Below are 21,485 nucleotides of genomic sequence, written 5' to 3' on the forward strand. Positions count from 1 at the left end.
GAAATAAAAACCGCTACTTTTATACAACAGTCAACAAAATATTGATTTATGACCAGATGTCATTTCGGGACCGGTCCCGTCGGGTGCAAGAGGTTAATTGACCTGTAGTTCACACAGCACAAAGATTATATAATCCTGTGACATGATTGGAGGACATATACAAGCTTATATTATAGTCTACATAACTAAAATAATGTGTGCTAAACTATTTACAGTTTTGGTCTACGTGAGATTATGTGCAAAATAAATCTGGATTGTTTTTCAGTAAAGCGCTCTTTTAACTTTCTGGTCTGTGTGAATATTTGAAACCCCATCTGATTTGTTCATTATCTATCGCAAAATTTAGTGAGAAGAACAGCATGCCACGCAAGGGGAAGAGGTCTCAGGCTGCAAAACGACGCTGCACTAAGGTCGTGGAGGTAAGTGACAGCAAGGTATGTAGTCCACCTTTCCCATGCACAGCTCAGCAGGAAGTTCCGGCTGCAAAACGACGCTGCACTAACGTCGTGGAGGTAAGTGACAGCAAGCTATGTAGTCTACCTGTGGTTTGCACAGCTCAGCAGGAAGTACAGTGTGAGGTTCAACAGGTCTTAGAGGTTTTGGAAAAGGACACTGTGCAGCAGGAAGCACGCATCCCACCACCGCCTGTGATCTCCGTGCAGGCGTCCTATAGCCAAGCTGATGACCGATATGACGGTGAGTTCCGGAATAAACAGTGTGCAATTATGGCACTTACTTTTCTAGCATACGCGAATGAACACCAGAATGAGGGCCGTGACTTGAAGGAGGCTGATCTTAATAAAATACTAGATAAGGGACACAGTGTGTACAAAAAAAAGATCAAATCGCTGAGGGATCAAGGTCGTGGCCACTACTTTTTAATGTTGGAAGAAACGCCACTCGCCATCGAGACTGAGCACCATGCGTACAGGGTGCATAGATCCACTGTGAAAGCGGGATTAATGAAAAACCTGTCTGATATTAAGGACTGTTTGAATCTTCACACAAGACTTCAGTGTCTGTCTGCAGATGTGAGCCATGCTCTGCTCACTATATCACCATACACCATTGCCGTGTTTAGAGACCAGTCTGGGAGGTATGGATTGTTTGACTCTCATAGCAGAAATGCTGACGGGCTATCTGAGCCTAATGGAAAGGCTGTAATGATGACATTCACACAGTTGGATGATCTGTTCGACAAGATTTACACGCTGAATTTCTCGCTGCACAACTATACTGACACGTTTGACAGTATGCAGTTTGACTTCATGCAAGTGACATTTGTACCTACAAAGACTCCGTCAGACCATTTGCCACAAGTGCCACAAGTGCAACCGGATCTGCATGACAAAAGGCCTGTGACGGTGACTGTCGGAGCCAAAACTGAATTTGGACTCCCAATCAGCACAGTCAATGCACCATCCACAAATGTAACGGAAGAGGCTCCACAGATGTCTAGTAAATTAAGCAAAAGACAGCGACAAAGAGCAATTAGGAATCAAAGAAAAAGCTCACAACTGTCTGAAGCGGATCTGCATGACAAAAGGCCTGTGACGGTGACTGTCGGAGCCAAAACTGAATTTGGACTCCCAATCAGCACACGGTGTGTGCTGTCAGTCAATGCACCATCCACAAATGTAACGGAAGAGGCTCCACAGATGTCTAGTAAATTAAGCAAAAGACACCGACAAAGAGCAATTAGGAATAAAAAAAAAAGCTCACAACTGTCTGAAGCGGATCTGCATGACAAAAGGCCTGTGACGGTGACTGTTGGAGCCAAAACTGAATTTGGACTCCCAATCAGTGTGCTGTCAGTCAATGCACCATCCACAAATGTAACGGAAGAGGCTCCACAGATGTCTAATAAATTAAGCAAAAGACAGCGACAAAGAGCAATTAGGAATAAAAAAAAAAGCTCACAACTGTCTGAAGCTCCCAAAAAGAAAATATCTCAGAGGCAGAGATATGAAACAGATAAAGAGTTCAGGAAGAGGAAGCAGCAAACCATAATCGAGAAGTACCGAAATAATGAAAAATATAGGCAGAAGCAGAAGCAGACAATGAAGCAGGTGCAGGAGCAGAATTACAAGACTGATCAACAATTTCGGCAGAAGAAGAAGCAGGTGCAGGAGCAGAAGTACGAGAATGATCAACAATTTCGGCAGAAGAAGAAGCAGACAATGAAGCAGGTGCAGGAGCAGAAGTACAAGCATGATCAACAATTTCGGCAGAAGAAGAAGCAGACAATGAAGCAGGTGCAGGAGCAGAAGTACAAGCATGATCAACAATTTCGGCAGAAGAAGAAGCAGGTGCAGGAGCAGAAGTACAAGCATGATCAACAATTTCGGCAGAAGCAGAAGCAGGTGATGGTGCAAAGGTACCAGATTGATGCCATTTACAGGGCCAATAGGAAGCGATATTTTCGCATGAGATACAGAACAGATTTGCATTTCAGAATGGCCCATAATCTGCGCTGTTCATTGAAAATAAGAGGCAAATACAAAAAAGTCCAAAGAATCCAGCTTTTAAACAAAATCGATGAAGGAAATTGGCTACTTCAGATGGCAATGGCCACTTTCCAGGAGCACATTAAAGCGGGGCCAACTTTTATATGTACAATGTGTCACCGTGCTCTTTTCCCCAATCAGGTGAAGGTTTGCCGGCGAACTAATTACAAGAACAATCCACGTGTGGTTACTGCCTGTTTGACAGGAAAATTTGTTCATGTGTGTGGTGGTCAGTGTGGAGGCCCTGAGCAATGCACTGTGCCTGAGGAAAGGAGAGTTGAGTGGATTTGTCCGACGTGTGATTTGCATTTAAAGAGAGGAAGACCTTCGTCCATAGCTGTGGCAAACAAAATGGAGTTGGCACCCATTCCCCCAGAGCTCTGCAATTTGAATGTGCTGGAAAGACAACTTTTGGCCAAAGTTCTGCCCTTTGCCAAGATTGTCACACTTCCAAAAGGTCAACAGAAAGCTGTACATGGAGCTGTAGTGTGCGTGCCATCTGAGGTGGAAACCACAGTCAACACCCTACCGAGACTGCCCAGCTCATCCCACTTGTATAGAGTGAAGCTGAAGCGACGTCTTATTTACAAAGGCTATCAGAACTTTCACACGGTCAATATGAGACATGTAGTTGCAGGCCTGTCCAAATTGATTGAGGCACACCCAGACTATAGAGAGGTGTCGATCAGAGATGATGCTGACATGTTTACAGAAATTATTGAAGACCTGCTACAAGACCCACCCACTGATGCACCGATAAATCGACCAGACACGGAGTTTGACAGCTGTGATGACTCGGAAATGCTTGAGATGCAAGCAGACACAGAGTTTGACAGCTGTGATCTGCCAGAAATGCAGTGTGAGGTTCAACAGGTCTTAGAGGTTTTGGAAAAGGACACTGTGCAGCAGGAAGCACGCATCCCACCACCGCCTGTGATCTCCGTGCAGGCGTCCTATAGCCAAGCTGATGACCGATATGACGGTGAGTTCCGGAATCAACAGTGTGCATCTATGGCACTTACCTTTCTAGCATACGCGAATGAACACCAGAATGAGGGCCGTGACTTGAAGGAGGCTGATCTTAATAAAATACTAGATAAGGGACACAGTGTGTACAAAAAAAACCTCAAAGCGCTGAGGGATCAAGGTCGTGCCCGTGGCCTCTACCATTTAAACATGGAAGAAACGCCACTCGCCATCGAGACTGAGCACCATGCGTACAGTGTGCATAGATCCACTGTGCAAGCGGGATTAATGAAAAACCTGTCTGATTTTAAGGACTGTTTGAATCTTCACACAAGACTTCAGTGTCTGTCTGCAGATGTGAGCTATGCTCTGCTCACTATAACACCATACACCATTGCCGTGTTTAGAGACCAGTCTGGGAGGTATGGATTGTTTGACTCTCATAGCAGAAATGCTGACGGGCTATCTGAGCCTAATGGAAAGGCTGTAATGATGACATTCACACAGTTGGATGATCTGTTCGACAAGATTTACACGCTGAATTTCTCGCTGCACAACTATACTATTGACACGTTTGACAGTATGCAGTTTGACTTCATGCAAGTGACATTTGAATCAGACATGGAGTTTGACAGCTGTGATGACTCGGAAATGCTTGAGATGCAAGCAGACACGGAGTTTGACAGCTGTGATGAGCCAGAAATGATGGAGATACAAGACTGTGTTGAAAAGCAGCAACCACCCAATGCAGAGAATGAGAAAGAGGCACTCAGACCTGGACTAGGCCTAGATAGTTGCTTGCAACCTCTAGACATGGGACAAGAGACGCTGACGTATGGTGATGGCATATTTAGCATTGCCCCCGCACAAGGAAACAAGCCCGTCGGCTTCTTCAAGGTCCCCAGACTTGAAGCAATGGCTTTCCCTGTCCAGTTTCCTACCGGAGAAAATACATTGGATGCTGAAAGAGCAGTGGGGCTGTCTCCAAGCATGTATTTCAACGCAAGGCTTTTCTGTGTCGATAATCGTTTTGCGAGAGACCAGAGCTACCTATTCTTTGCCCAGTTTGTCACCGAGACACAGTTGGCCACAAACAGCATGTCCATCCAGTTGAGGAAAGGCAAACCCTTTAGCCGAGATGGACGCAAAATATGCAACAAGATGTTACAGGACAAGGTGGAGGTCGAGAGGCTGGTGAAAAACAGAGATGCAACCCGATTCATGCAACCGCTGAGAGAGACTCCAGCTTACTGGTCGAAAACGATGAAGGATCTGTTTGCCATGGTCAGACAACTGGGGACGCCTACCTTTTTTCTGACCTTCTCGGCCGCAGAATTCCGTTGGCCAGAAGTTGTCAATGCGATAAAATCCCAAGAAGGTCAACGGGTTAATTTTGATGAGCTGGACTGGGCCCAAAAATGTGACATTCTCAGAAGCAACCCGGTGACGACCATGCGCATGTTTGACAAGCGGGTGGATGCTCTGATGAGAGAGCTGCTGCTGTCTCCGGCTCATCCAATTGGTGTGGTTGTGGATTACTTTTACCGGGTAGAATTCCAGGCCAGAGGGAGCCCTCACATACACATGCTCTGTTGGGTAGAAAATGCCCCAGAGTTTGGCGTCACCGATGACGCCAAACTATGCGAGTTTGTGGACCGCTACATCTCATGCCAGTTGCCTGACAAGGACAAGGAACCGTTGCTTCACAAGAGTGTCACAGAGCTTCAAATGCACAGCAGAAACCATTCCAAGAGCTGCAAGAAAGGTAAGAAAGCATGCAGATTTGGATTTCCAAAACCACCAATGCCAATGTCGTTCATAACCTATCCGTCGGCATCATATGGCGTCGATGAGGGTGAAGGTACGAGCAACGCGGGTGAGGGTACGAGCAACGCGGGTGAAGGTACGAGCAACGCGGGTGAAGGTACGAGCAATGCGGGTGAAGGTACGAGCAAAAAACGTAAGCGTGCAAAGGTCAGCAGCAAACTACAGACAATGGATGCGCAAGCAGCCAAACGTAAACTCCAACCAGTGTGGGCTTTACTGAACGACTCCAGCGCGCAAGTGGACAACCTGACACAGCTACTGACGCAGTGCAAGTTGACTTATGCGGAGTACACCAAATGTGTCCAGGAAATGACAAATGCCAGTGTCATGGTAATGAAGCGTGATGTCAAGGACTGCTGGGTGAATAACTATAATCCATATTTGTTGACGGCCTGGAACGCCAACATGGACATCCAGTACGTTCTCGACGAGTTTGCGCTCATTCAGTACATGCTCAGCTACATCACCAAACCGGAGCACGAGATGAGCGAATACCTGGCGAAAATCATCCGTGAGCTCAGCCCAGAGAGTGTGCCTGAACGAGAGGAAATGAAGCAAATCCTTCAAGCCTACTCAAAACACAGAGAGGTCAGCGCTCAGGAGGCTGTGGCCCGTACGTGCAGTTTGAAAATGAGAAAATGCTCACGTCAGGTTTTGTTCATACAAACTGATGAGAATGGACTGAAAATGAGTCTCCCGCTCAGCAAGCTGCAGAACAGACCAGAGGATGACGAGAACGTATGGATGACGGGTATTCCCGACAGATACAGAGCCAGACCACGAACACTGGAGTTTGAACCCATGTGCCTTGCCATTTTCACATCCCACTACAGAGTGCTCTACCGTGAGCAGGGGACCAGCAGAAATTGCCATAGGCTGTTAAACGACATGGGCATCATTCAGAAACGCACGAGGGGGAAACCTGCAATTATCAGATACGGTCACTTTTCTGAGAAGAAGGAGCCAGAGAAATTCTACGGCAATTGGCTTAAACTGTACCTCCCCCATCGTGACGTGTCCAAACTGAAAACCAACCTTTTACCCACACACAAAGCGTTTCACGACCAGGCCTGGGTGACGATACCCGGGATCCACGACATGGTCAAAGTCTCAGAATTTGTTAAACTCAACAGAGAGAAGTTTGAGAAACACAGTAAAGTGATGGAGAAAGCTATGGACAAGTTCATCAAGGATGGTCCTATCGAGGATGCATGGGGCAGATTTGACCCCGAGAGTGAGGTGGTCCAGTTGGAATGCATGGCTGAGCGAAGTGACGCTCAGCTGCATGAGGAGGAACAAGATGATGTACCGGCGTACATTGGTGGAGTTATTCCAGTCATGGACGCTCCCCAGATGAGCCCCGATTTTCTGCGCACAATGTGTCAGAACCTCAACCGGGCACAAGCATCCATCTTTTACTCTGTTCGCGATTGGTGTATTGACCGCGTGCAACAACATGAGCAAACCCCCCAACAGTTCTTCTACTTTGTCACCGGTGGTGCTGGCACTGGGAAATCCCACCTCATAAAGTGCATCCACGGTGAGGCAACAAGGATACTCCGGCAACTCCCCAGACTGTATGATGATGACATATCCATGCCAACCGTTATACTGGCTGCATTTACAGGCACGGCAGCTTTCAACATCTCTGGTAACACTTTGCATTCGCTCTTGAAGTTGCCAAGAAGCCTACAGCCACCCTACCAAGGACTAGGAAATACCTTGGATGTGCTGCGGGGAAAGCTGTCGGATGCAGAGATCATCATCATCGATGAGGTTTCAATGATTTCCAAGCAACTGTTTGCCTATGTCGACTGGAGACTGCAACAAATCAAAGGCAATAAGAAACCGTTCGGTGGCATGTGTGTAATAGCGCTGGGCGATTTCTATCAGCTCCCCCCATTGGGGAAAAACAAACCGCTCTGCGTACTTGAGGAGGCCACGATCGACCTCTGGCAATGCCACTTTGAGATGATCACGTTGACCGAGATCATGCGACAGAGAGACGACCTTCCATTTGCGGAGCTTCTGAACAGAATCAGAGTCAGGGAAAAGACGCATCCGATAAGCCACATGGACAAAGCTCTGCTTGTTCGGGCTGTGCGTAACCCCGCCCATTGCCCTAAGGATGTCATGCACATCTTTCCAACCAACAAAGAGGTTGCCAAGCACAATGCCGCTACTTTGTCTGCTCTCCATTCCCACATCACCCAGATAGATGCACAGGATTACACGAGAGATCCAATGACGGGTGAGATGGACAGACTAGAAAGGCCGCGTAAGGGAGATAAAAGCGATCTGCTAGACATACTTCAAGTTGCCGAGGGTGCCCGTGTCATGATCATGCGGAACGTCGACGTTGAAGATGGGCTAGTCAATGGAACATTTGGCACGATTGGTCGAATAGTCACCCAGACGGCCAACGGTGCTACTGAGGTGACCATGCTTGGGCTTGTGCTGGACAATGCAGATACAGGACAGAGATGCCGCCAAAGGACATCTGGTCGTGGTGACAACTTGGTCTACATCGAGAGGGCAGAGGAAAGGCTGAAATTCAAGAAAGTGACTCGCAGGCAGTTCCCCATCAAGCTGGCTTACGCATGCACCGTTCATAAAGTCCAAGGCATGACGACACAATCTGCCGTGGTTTCATTGAAATGTATCTTTGCACCAGGCATGGCCTACGTTGCTCTGAGTAGAACGACTTCACTGCAAGGACTTCACATCATCGACTTCAATGAGAGACAGATATTTGCTGATCCTGCAATCACCGCTTCATTGGAGTCGATGAGGAAAGCCTCGTTTGACACGGTTATGCCACTATTAAATTATGTACAGCCAAAAGAAAATGGCCAAATATTAACAATTGTCCACCACAACACGGAAGGATTACCGGCTCATATCCAGGATACCAAACGGCATCACGAGTTGCCACTTGCCGATGTTCTGTGCCTCACCGAAACTCACCTCTCTGGCTCTTTTGTTGCCGACAGTCTGCAGTTGGAAGGGTACACCATGTTCAAACGCAACAGACATGAGTCGTACACAAACCTTCCTCGGTTGGCAAAAAGAGCGGGCGGTGGTGTCGCCGTCTACGTGAGGGACCTTTGCCAGCCATTTGAAAGGCATTTCCTGCAAAATGTGACTGACCTGGAGTGTGTCGTTGTGAAGGTTGAGGCCCCTGTCAAAGCTTTAATCGCTGCTGTGTACAGACCACCAGATTACAGTCCTTGCCAATTCATACCATAACTGCAGGCGCTTTTGGACACTTTGGAAATTATGAATCATCAGCCAGTCGTAGTCTGTGGAGATTTTAATGAGGATCTACTTTCCGGATCAAGGAAGCCCATATCTGAACTGTTTAACAGCAGAGGATATACCCAACTGGTCCGAGAAGCCACCACTGACAAGACCACATTGTTGGATCACATTTACACTTCAAGACCGCAGCAATGTCTACAGTCTGGAGTATTACGCACATATTGGAGTTACCACAATCCTGTATACTGTATTTTGAGCTCTACTTAGAACTTTGCGTCATTCCATGTAGCCATTGTGGTTGTGGTTGGTGTCGGGAGTGATTGTAGTCTGTGAACTTGTGGTGGGTGCAGTGGTTTTGGCTGAAACCACTGTGGTTGTTGAAAAAAGTACACAAAGAAAAAAGTACACCGCGCAGGGACCGGACTACTCCGGCCCCCCCGAAATACCCCGTTCGTCACGTTTAAATAGATGGATCTATTAATAGATCTACAAAACGAACAAAATGTGTTCCGTAGTCAAAATTATTACGATTATAACCTCCCTTCTTTCTCTTATAAAAGTACAGGTTATCATCAATCAGATGGATCTATTAATAGATCTACAAAACGAACAAAATGTGTTCCGTAGTCAAAATTATTACGATTATAACCTCCCTTCTTTCTCTTATAAAAGTACAGGTTATCATCAATCAGATGGATCTATTAATAGATCTACAAAACGAACAAAATGTGTTCCGTAGTCAAAATTATTACGATTATAACCTCCCTTCTTTCTCTTATAAAAGTACAGGTTATCATCAATCAGATGGATCTATTAATAGATCTACAAAACGAACAAAATGTGTTCCGTAGTCAAAATTATTACGATTATAACCTCCCTTCTTTCTCTTATAAAAGTACAGGTTATCATCAATCAGATGGATCTATTAATAGATCTACAAAACGAACAATGTGTTCCGTAGTCAAAATTATTACGATTATAACCTCCCTTCTTTCTCTTATAAAAGTACAGGTTATCATCAATCAGATGGATCTATTAATAGATCTACAAAACGAACAATGTGTTCCGTAGTCAAAATTATTACGATTATAACCTCCCTTCTTTCTCTTATAAAAGTACAGGTTATCATCAATCAGATGGATCTATTAATAGATCTACAAAACGAACAATGTGTTCCGTAGTCAAAATTATTACGATTATAACCTCCCTTCTTTCTCTTATAAAAGTACAGGTTATCATCAACTTCTCTCTCGCTCTCATTCTGTTGTGTTCATATAAAGCTGCCGTGGTCTCTCTCTCTCTCTCTCATTCTGTTCTGTTGTGTTAATATAAACTTTGGATAAGCCTAGCCAAACAAAGAATGTACCTGAGTGGACTGTTAGTTCTTTCCCTTTTGCTGTGACCTTGGCGTGGTGGGAAAGCTTGTGTGCTTGTGTGCCCCAATGCTTGTATATCTTATCATGTGTTGTCATGTTTGTTTATATGTTTGTTAAAAAAAGAAAAAAAAAAAAAAACATGTTTGTTTATGTTTGTTAAATAATAAATAAAAAAAAAAGATGAGATGGAAGGCGGCTACATGGCGTAGTGGGCAAGGCGCTTGCCACGGAATCTGGAGACGCTGGGCTTGCCTGTTCGAGCCCAGCGCTCCACATTTGCTTTCAGTTTAGCTGGTCGTTCGTACTAATACACATTGGCCGTATTAGGGGGTGGGAAACTGATGGGTGGGGATCGGGCGTTGTGGACAGCGACTCCTACAGGTCGGTTGGTGCGCCTGCGCAGTAGAATCAGGAAGTGTCGGGGCAGCGTGAGCCTCCCACGCGTTACTCCTCGCCACCGAGAGATCGAGCTTTGCATGACCTCTAATAAAAACGTAACTAAATATCCGTTTGGCGTAAAAAATTAAAGACGTCATGGTTTGATTAAGCCTAGTCGAACACTCATCTCTGCCACTCGTATAAACTGCCTCGAGTGGAATGTACCTGAGTGGACTGTTTGAGTTAGTTCTTTCTACGGATGCACCGAATGGGAAATTCTTGGCCGAAACCGATACCGAAAATAGGAAACAGTTGGCCGAAAACCGAATGCCGAAAGGCCGAAAATGATTAATATAAATATATATATATATATATATATATATATATATATATATATATATATTATATATTATATATATATTTTTTTTTTTTTTTTAGCTACCTGATTATGGCAAAATACATGATTATGGCTAAACTTAACTTAAATAATATTAATAATCACTATGGGCCCATAAAACATTTATTCAGCACTTTTGAATGCATACATTAATTCCAGACTGTTAAGACTAAAAGACTACAACGATTGATGACGACTTCCTGTCCTCGCATTTCCATTTCCGGTTTAACGATAATACATTTTCAACAACAGATTGCTGCTAATTAAACACTTCATTTAAACGGAGTAACGTTAACGTTATGTCGAGTTCATACGTGTAGTGTAGTATGAGCCGAAAGTGCCTTTTTAACCATTGTCGGCCGATAATCTTCGGTAGCCGAATTTTCGGTGCATCTCTAGTTCTTTCCCTTTTGCTGTGACCTTGGCGTGGTGGGAAAGCTTGTGTGCCCCAATGATCCTGAGTACTATGCCAGCATGAGCAGATCCTCAAAGGTTCTACCTTGCTGTACTAGTCCCAGGTGAGAGGTCAGACTAACAACAGCAACAAAACTCTTTAATTACAAATATGTTTATGTGAATTTAGGGCACGGTGCCAAGTTCAGTAGCTATGTGATGACAGACGTCAACATCAAAACAAGTCTGCATATCCAACTGGTTTAGGTAAGGAGAATTGAAATCTTATCCTTTGGCTACATCCGCATTGTATAAAAGCTACTTGTGATAATGTAATTGTGGTAATGCAATCGTGATGCACCTTGAATTGACTATGCAGCACTGATCAGAGATGTTTTGCGTTGCTTTTGCAGATGATGGAAACAGCCGGTGTATGGTGACTGACGCATCCTGGGGTTCAGTAATTGTTGAGTGAGAAGAGACCTTTGATCTGCCACTTCTTGGACACATGGTGCCATGAGAAAGGGTGAGTATTAAATAATACAACACGAAAGGGAGTTTGTGTTATAGTTAATAAAATCACACCTGTAGTCATATAGATCTTGACGGCCATGAAATTAGAAAGAGAATCATTGCAGAGAGAGTGTCATTGCACTACACAGTAGGGATATCCTCTTTGATTGGTCTATGTTGACCACTCCCCCGATCCTTAGGCCGCGCCCCCTTTTTGTATCCTTTGAACCGTTTGTCATAGAGACTCGCTGATCAGTGCTGTTATATATACCGTTGGCCGGCGGTGCACAGGCGTCACCCACACTTTCACAATTTCCCCCGCGCGGAATTGTCTAGTTATTATTATTATTATTATTATTATTATTATTATTATTATTATTATTATTATTATTATTATTATTATTATTATTATTATTATTATTATTATTATTATTATTATTATTATTATTATTATTATTATTATTATTATTATTATTATTATTATTATTATTATTATTATTATTATTATTATTATTATTGTACTGTTATGTTATGTTTTATGTATGAAAATAAAATAAAATAAAAACATTTATATAAAAAAATAAAAAAACGAATTGTATTACTGTGCATTACATTGAAACAACACTAGGTTCCCTAGTACGGTGGTTCTCAAACATTTGGGTCCAAACTGTTCCCTAGCAACAGAAACCGTCTACAACCGATGTCTAAGTTGTACCCGCTGTCTGCTTGTCTCTTCCCAGGTTCGCATGGGCTTGATGAGGCCTGACTACTTCAGGAGCAACGTCCAGAACAACCCTGTGGTGAGGGACAGCCACGACTGCAGGCCCCTCATCCTCAGCGTCCTGAACCCCCCTGGCTCCGACAGGCTCCCAAACCCCCTGATGCGTCCACGCCGGCCCCAGGAGGTCCTATTGGCCATCGGAGGCTGGGGTGACCGCATCCTGACCATGGAGGGTTACGATATCCGAGCCGGTGGATGGATGGACGTGAGCGTTGAGAGGGAGAGTCCCCTGTGGCGCCACGGCACCGCTTATCTCCACGGTCTGGTCTACTGCGTCGGTGGCTCGGACGGCAGAAAGGCTTTCAACAGTGTGTGCAGGTTCAACCCCGTCACTCGCAGCTGGCAGCAGGTGGTTCCCATGCACTCACCCCGCTGGGACCTCAGCACGGTCGCGTTGGGCGGCTGTATCTACGCCATGGGAGGGTGGGACGGACGCGTGGACCTGAACACCGCCGAGCGCTACGAGCCTGATACCGACCAGTGGACAGTGATCTCACCCATGCTGGAGCACAGGAGCACCGCCGGGGCAGCAGCCCTCCAGGGCAAGGTGGGTGGAACTGAGGGACACAGGGTGCTAGATGAACACAAGGAACGTTAGATCAGAAATCATAAATGTCTTTATTGCCAAGTAAGCTTGCACATACAAAAGATGTGTCTGAGTCCTTTGGTGCATCAACATTAACAGACAATTAAAGTAGAATGAAATCAAATGGAATATATAAACTAAATTAGAATATTCTTTCTTATTACAGGTTTACATCTGTGGTGGCGAGAACAAGAGGGCGGGGTGTCAGTTCACAGCTGAGTGCTACAGCCCAGACACTAACCAGTGGACTCTGATCGCCCCCATGAGCACCAGGCGTTACGGAGTGGGAGTCGCTGCATACGGAGGAAGAGTCTATGCGGTAGGTGCACATGGAGACAAATGCTTTATACTAGATATTTGTAGATATGTATCATTTGACTTTTAATGCCTCTGTGATGCCCTAATTTCCCTAAATGGATTAATACAGTGTCTGCCTGCCTTAACCACACAATAAAACATTCCTCTCATGTGTCCTGTCCTCAGGTGGGAGGGTGGGACAGTAGAAACAACCTGCGTAGCGCGGAGGCCTACAGCCCCTTGACTGACTCCTGGAGCGCCCTGCCCAACATGCTCACCCCCCGCAACAGCTTTGGCATCGCGGTGCTGGACGACCTGCTCTTCGTGGTCGGAGGCTACAATGGCTCCAGAACCATCTCCAAGGTGGAGCGCTACGACCAGAGCAGCAACAAGTGGACTGTAGCCGAGGACATGAAGATCCGGCGCGGTGACCTAAGCTGCTGCATAATGCATGGCCTGCCATTTTACATGAGCCAGTACGCTGCTCCCCGTGGAGGAGGAGGAGGAGGAGGAGGAGGAGAGGAGGAAGAGGAGGAAGATGAGGAAGAGTATTAGGAGGAGGAGGAGGAGGAGGAGGAGGAGGAGGAGAGGAGGAAGAGGAGGAAGATGAGGAAGAGTATGAGGAGGAGGAGGATTAGGAGGAGGAGGAGAAGGAAGAGGAGGACGAGGAGGAAGAGTAGGAGGAAGAGGAAGATGAGGCAGCAGGGGATCCATCTAAGAACCTTAAACATTTATTAAACCAAAAGAAATCCTAGGAAATTTATAAATTACTATCAGCCAAAGGTGGTGCATTTCTTTCTTCTAGTAATTCAGACAATATCGGTTTTTAGTTTGTGTAATGTAATGTAATATCTGTTTTTAGTTTGTGTAATGTAATGTAATATCTGTTTTTAGTTTGTGTAATGTAATGTAATATCTGTTTTTAGTTTGTGTAATGTAATGTAATATCTGTTTTTAGTTTGTGTAATGTTATGTAATATCTGTTTTTAGTTTGTGTTATGCACATAATATGGGAACTTTTATCCATATGCTAGCCCGGCATAGTTCTGACAGCTGTCAGTTTATATATATATAAATAACTGTATTTTACTAGTACCTTACTACTATGTACTATGTTACTATCCGTATACTACTTGTTACGAAGGATCAGATTAAACCGAATATATATATTTATTGATTGATATATATTGCATAATATTTGTATATCGTCTGATATCCCTTGTGTATTCTTTGTACATATACACAGAATATCCCTTTAACCTAGTACAGACCATAATATTTCGTTCTCCTATTGGACAGCGGTCCCTTAGGCGCCATTGCCATACCCCCAATGCCGAGTTCAAAGTCACCGCCAAAGACTTGCCTGGGCATGAACGGCTCTGCGCAAGGATATGAGACAGGAATAAAGCTGGTACTAGTTTGTTCACCTAACGTATAAATATGGCGCAGGTGAATACAGAAGTAGTTCGAGTTACCCAAGTGAAGCCTCACCCACGATACAACGTGCGGTGAAGTAGGGCCCGTTTGGCCCCAAATAGAGCATTGAGACAGCAGCACTTAGCCTAAAGTCAAGTTACTCTCGAACGAGTTAACCTAGAAACGTGTTACCCTCAAACGTAAAGCCTTCATCACGAGTCAACGACCAAGTGAAGTGAGCAACCGTGCATCTAAATAGAGCACTTATAACCGCGTGCGAATAGGATAGAAAAGTGTCAGAGCTTAGTGGAATAACGTCAAGTTCGACCTAGTTAATGTGAAGTACCGCGCACCGGAGAATCTACACCGGTGAATGCAGAGCCCCTTTCCGGCTGGATTATTATTATTATATTGCTTTGGTCCTGTGGCTATTGGAGCGGAGGAGAATCGTCTACACCCCACTACTGTGTGGGATTTACCCGTGAGGAACATCACTCGAGCCCGTCTCTTGGAGAGGCTGGCTGGCTTTCACCTATGCTGCACGCATACCTGGATTACAGCTGCTGCTTTCGTCTGCTGATCAAGGGAGTAATATACCGCCTCCCATAGCAGGAGCTTATTGAGTCCCTGTTGATCCAGACTTTGCATTCGAACATTTCCTCCCCCTGCTGGCTTACAACCGGTGGGAACCCTACTATTATCTCCCGCTGCCCACTAGTGTACCATAGATATAATTCCTAAGATACAGGTGGTATCCATTATATCCTGCGTAATATGAGAATGGACATACGTTATTGATTTGCTTACGCACATTCTTTTGCCTTATAAGCGCACCCTACGTAAAGTATTGTTATATATACTATCATTGCTGCTAATAAATATTCTTAAACCCAGTTTTGTGTGGAACCGTGTCATTGTGGAGGTGTTCTCATCATATACCTGTGTACTGTATGGCCAGTAGTAATGTACATAAGACAGTAGTGGTTTAATGATACCATACTTATTAATACAGTCAGGGAATTGTACCCCTCAGTTACACTACTACCTACCATGCTAATATGTCTATTATACTATGCACTCAGGGTGTAACACTCAAGTTCAACACTATTTGACGAACAATGCCACTGACCATAAGCTGCCAGAGATGCACATCTCCTGCTGACCAGAAAACCACACACTTTTCTGATAGTGGGGTGCCTGGACAATCAGTCATTTCAAATGTATATGCGAAAGTTTCGTTTTCACTTCTAATTTGAAGATAATGATCTATAGAACAATTTTGGCTTGAGTGTCAAGGAACCAGTTGAATTTAATAAAGATTTATCCAAAATGGCCACAATCGAAATCATGAATTCTTTAAAAAACGTCTTAATGTTCACACAATTGCTGTGTAATATAATTTTTGTATTGCTATTTTAAGTTAATACTGTGTGAGGAATCAACTGGAGTTCAAATATTGATGTTTTGAATATTCTGGTATGGCAAAAATCAAAGATGGCTACAATTTCTGTATTGATTTCGATTTACGCTTCATACCTTTTATTCTATTGAACCTAGAATGGTGATGTTGGTGCCTGTACCTACTGTATGTTTTCATGAATGAGTAATTGAATAAAAATTAAATAAACATGATTGGAGCATATATTATATGATATTTCACACAATGAGACAATAAATATGTGGAGAACTAGAGTTAGATATGAGAACTGTAAACAACAGTTGATTGTGAAGAACAAACGATGATTGTGAAGAACGTCCTCATCACAAGAAAGGATCTGCATCTCGGCACCAATGTCAACGCCATGCCAAATACCTGATGGAGGTGTTGCTGAGCAATGGGAATCCCTTTGAGGAGGGCTGTAAAGACGGTTACATTAGACAATAAGGTGTGTGAGTCTGCGGCTGCTGCCGTATCTGTCCATCAACTCGAATCTACGGGACAAGAGCAGTACAACAATTTCAGGAAGAGTGCTTGAATCAAATGACAGACTTCTGACAGCACCGATCAAGCGAAATGCAGAGCTCTATGCAGAGCTCTATGGGAAAGCTTTTATTGTGCTAGACACAATACACGTCAAGTAGAGATATTTCTGTTGACGTGCAGTTAGTTGTGCCAGGTGTAACAAGACATTTTCTCATTCCTGTCAAATAAGTTGTTAACAGATGGACAGTTCCCAGATGACAATGATGTCTACATCACTGCAGGTGATCAAGTCCACCATGTTGGAAACAGTCCACCAATGGATCAATGCAACCATGAGGAAGCTGACACTCGTGTCCTATAATACATCTCCTCCACGCCCTCCAAACATCATCAATTGGGAGGGTGCATACTGGAGATACAGATGTTTGTCGTAATCCTTCTGACTAATTTCCATCACATCAAGCCACTAACAGATACACACCCACTCAGGGACGTGCACAGGACTTTAGAGGGGCAGGTGCTCAAAGGCTGAAAAGGGCACTATACCTGTGTGTGTTTTAACCGAGCGCGCGTTAAAACAAGCCCGTTTGGGGGGGGGCAGGTGGCGCACGGAGATTACGTTCGTCACCAACACCGGGAGACACTAGGATTCGCCTGTTCGAATCCAGCTCCCGGCGTTGCTATCAGCTTGGCTGTCCTCTCACACTGATACAATTGGCTGTATCAGGGGGTGGGAAAGCTGAAGGGTGGGTCCTGGGCGTTGTGGACAGCGACCCCTACAGTTCGGTCGGGGCGCCTGCTCAGCGAGGGTTGGAACTGAGGAGAGATAGTGTGGCCTCCCACACGCTACACTCTCCCCGGTGAGAACCTGCGCGGCCAGGTTGGCCTGCCCCAGGCTGCACATGCGTCGGAGGAAAGCATGTGACAGTCTCCGGTCTCCCGGACCAACAGTAGGGGAAAGTACGTAACAACCAGGAAGGGTGGGATGAGAGAAAAATCGGGAAAAAGGAGGGGAAGAAAGATAAAAAAAAATAAAAAATAAAAAATTAAGGGCCCTTTTCAGGCGGGGGGGGGCCCTTTTTATGCTTTTTGGGGGGTTTTGGTGATCAAATATTGAATATTGAACTATAATAATCAGTGCAGGGGCTCACTTATCCTTGAAAGACACTTTTATCACTGACTTAAAAGGCCCATACATCTCCATAAATGTTCAGGGGGGAGGGAATACGTGCTTACCCTACAGACCCCAAAAAGTGCTGTATATTCTGTATTGTTTAATATAAATGCATTTTTTATTCCAATCCCAATTTGCATTTGAGATTCCCGAATCCCATCGGACTTGACTTCTTCGTGTCCCTCAGTGAGTGTAATACCAGCATTCAACTGTATGCGCCACAGCGGTTTCTATCATCATCATCATCACTGTGAGGTTTTGCCCGCTGCTCACTACCTTTTCTCTGTCTTCTTTAAGCCTACTGTTAGGAATTCCCTATTCTCTGTCTTCTTTAAGCCTACTGTTAGGAATTCCCTATTCTCTGTCTTCTTTAAGCCTACTGTTAGGAATTCCCTACTCACTCTCTCTAGCCCCCACCCTCTCGTTCCTTACCCTTAGTGGCCACACCTGTTTGATATTCTATTATCTCTCGCACCTGTGGTGGCAGGCTAATTAGTCCCCCTGTGGGCTTTAAATACCAGGGCGCTTCCCCTCGTTTTGGGTGGGGTCGTGTTGTATACTTGCCGAGTCATATTCTCTAAACATCTAGACTCTTTCGGGAGATCCTCTGTCTGCCTATGCTGTTCCATTCTCCGGCGTCGAGATGTTTGCTCCAGCCTTCGCCAGCTGTCGCCGTTGCCTGTGGGGGAGACTGGTCTGCGCTCCCTGTACTTCCACGGGAGGCACCCCAGCGTTCCACTGCAGACCCCCGCGCAGCTGTTCGTCCTGACGCACATCCAGACCAGCGCAGACGCTCTCCAGTCCTCAGCGCGCAACGCGCATCTTCCAAGGACGCTCGAGCTTGGCACGCTCTCCAGACCAGCGCGCAACGCGCATCTTCCAAGAACCCTCGAGCTTGGCATGCTCCTCCGTACCAGCGCTCGGACGCGCATCTTCCAGACCTTCGAGCTTGGCACGCTCCTCCGTACCAGCGCACTGACGCGCATCTTCCAGACCTTCGAGCTTGGCACGCTCCTCCGTACCAGCGCACCGACGCGCATCTTCCAGACCTTCGTGCTTGGCACACTCCTCCTCGCAGACGCACCCCGAGGCGTCTCACTGTTCCGACGCGCACACCAGGGTGTGGCGCGCACTCTGTTCCTCGGCTCCGACAGCGGCTACCCGGTGGACGACATCCTCGCCACCGCCACTGTTCCGACGCGCACACCAAGGTGTGGCGCGCACTCTGTTCCTCGGCTCCGTCAGTGGCTACCCGGTGGACGACATCCTCGCCACCGCCACTGTTCCGACGCGCACACCAAGGTGTGGCGCGCACTCTGTTCCTCGGCTCCGACAGCGGCTACCCGGTGGACGACATCCTCGCCACCGCCACTGTTCCGACGCGCACACCAAGGTGTGGCGCGCACTCTGTTCCTCGGCTCCGACAGCGGCTACCCGGTGGACGACATCCTCGCCACCGCCGTTGTTCCAGCGCTCTGTTCCTCGGCTCGGACAGCCAGCCACCCGGTGGCGATGCCCTCGCCCCGTTGCTGTCCCCTTACCATTACGCATACGCCGGGGTGAGTTTTGATTGTGATGTCACTCACCCAGCGTAGTGCCCTTGCCCCCGTTCCCGTTGCTGTCCCTGTACCTTTACGCATACGCTGGGTGAGTTTTGATTGTGATGTCACTCACTCAGCGTAGTGCCCTTGCCCCCGTTCCCGCTGCTGTTCCTGTACCTTTACGCATACGCTGGGTGAGTTTTGATTGTGATGTCACTCACTCAGCGTAGTGCCCTTGCCCCCGTTCCCGCTGCTGTTCCTGTACCATTACGCATACGCCTGGTTGAGTTTAGATTGTGATGTCACTCTCCCAGCGTATTGCCTCTGTTTTTGGTTCTCACTTAGAATAGTATTTTTGGACTTTACATCTCCCCCTGTGTGTTTGTCACACGAAGATATTATTTCTTTGTTCACTTTGTTTATTTGGACTGTTCTGCACCTGCTCTGTTTTTTCCCTTTTGTGCATTAACTATCTCCTCTGTCCTGCAGAGCGGCCCAGATGATTTCCACCAGTCCTCCCAGTTCCTCCCTGTTCCCCAGCCCGCCTCCGCGGGCCTCAGTCCCCTTCTAGTTCTACCTAGTTCCTGTTCCCTAGTTCTCCCTTTCTAGTTCCACCTAGTTCCTGGTCCCAAGTTCTCCCCTTCTAGTTCCACCTAGTTCCTGTTCCCTAGTTCTCCCTTTCTAGTTCCACCTAGTTCCTGGTCCCAAGTTCTCCCCTTCTAGTTCCACCTAGTTCCTGTTCCCTAGTTCTCCCTTTCTAGTTCCACCTAGTTCCTGGTCCCAAGTTCTCCCCTTCTAGTTCCACCTAGTTCCTGTTCCCTAGTTCTCCCCTTTCTAGTTCCACCTAGTTCCTGGTCCCTAGTTCTCCCCTTTCTAGTTCCACCTAGTTCCTTGTCCCTTGTTCCCCTAGTCCCCGTTTCTCCTGTTCCCTAGCTCTCCTTGTCCCTAGTCCCCTCTCCCTAGTTCTCCTTGTCCCCGGTTTACCTAGTCTCTAGTTCCTCTGTCCTTAGGCGTTCCCTTACTTTCCCTTAGTGTTCCCTTTTTCCTGCCCGCCTCTTAAAGGCACCTTTCCTTCCCCTCGTATTTTATTCCTGTATTTGTGATTCTCCCTTAAAGGGACAGTGCCCTTTTCCCTGTATTTCCCTGTTGTTCAATAAATATCTGTTTCTTGGCAAACCATCATACCTGTCTTGTGTTGTGCGATTGGGGTCGGTTACAAACCATAACAGTACGACCCCACCAAGTCTACGACCCCAGCCAGCACAGACTGTGTATGTTGAGTTTGCCTTTTTTTTTCTTGTCCCCTCTAGCTCCCCTGTTAGCCCTGTTAGCTTCCCTGTTAGCCCAGTTTAGCTTCCTTGTTAGTCCTGTTTAGCTCCCTTGTTAGCCTGTTTCTCCCCTGTTTAGCCCAGTTTAGCTTCCCTGTTTAGCTTGTTAGTCTCCCCGGTTAGCTCCCCTGTTTGCTTCCCGTTTTGCCCTGTTTGACCCCCCTGTAGCTAGCCATGCCCTGGCGGCTAACCCAGTCCCTCAGCAGAGCCCCTGTCTGCTAGTCTTGCCCCGGCTGCTAGCACAGCCTCTATGTTTATGCAGCCCTTGCTGCTGGCATGGGCCCTGTAGCTAGCCATGCCCTGGCAGCTAACCCAGTTTCCCTCTGCATGGCCCCGGTCTGCTAGCTTGGCCCCGGCTGTTAGCACAGCCTCTATGTTAATGCAGCCTTGCAGCTGGCATAGGCCCTGTAGCTAGCCAGGCCCAAGCAGCTAACCCGGTCCCTCTGCATGGCCTCCTCTTTTTTGTGTAGTTTCTCCCACTGCTAGGACTGCCCTTCAGCTAGCAAGGTCAGTATTCCCACAGCTAGGACTGTCCTTCCAGCTAGCTTGTTCTCTCATGCTGGTCCAGCCCTGTCTGCCAGCCTAGCTCCGGCAGCTAGCGCAGCCTCTATGTTGATGTAGCAGTACAGCTAGCATAGGCCCTGTAGCTATCAGTGCCCTGGCAGCTACCCTTTCCCTCTGCTAGCCTGGCTCCGGCAGCTTGCGCAGCCTCTATGTTGATGTAGCAGTACAGCTAGCATAGGCCCTGTAGCTATCAGTGCCCTGGCAGCTAACCTTCCCTCTGCTAGCCCCTTCCCGGTGCTTCCATGGTTACCCCTTA

The sequence above is a fragment of the Notolepis coatsorum genome (assembly GCF_963971535.1).
Source record: "Notolepis coatsorum genome assembly, chromosome: 3".
Taxonomy (NCBI): domain Eukaryota; kingdom Metazoa; phylum Chordata; class Actinopteri; order Aulopiformes; family Paralepididae; genus Notolepis; species Notolepis coatsorum.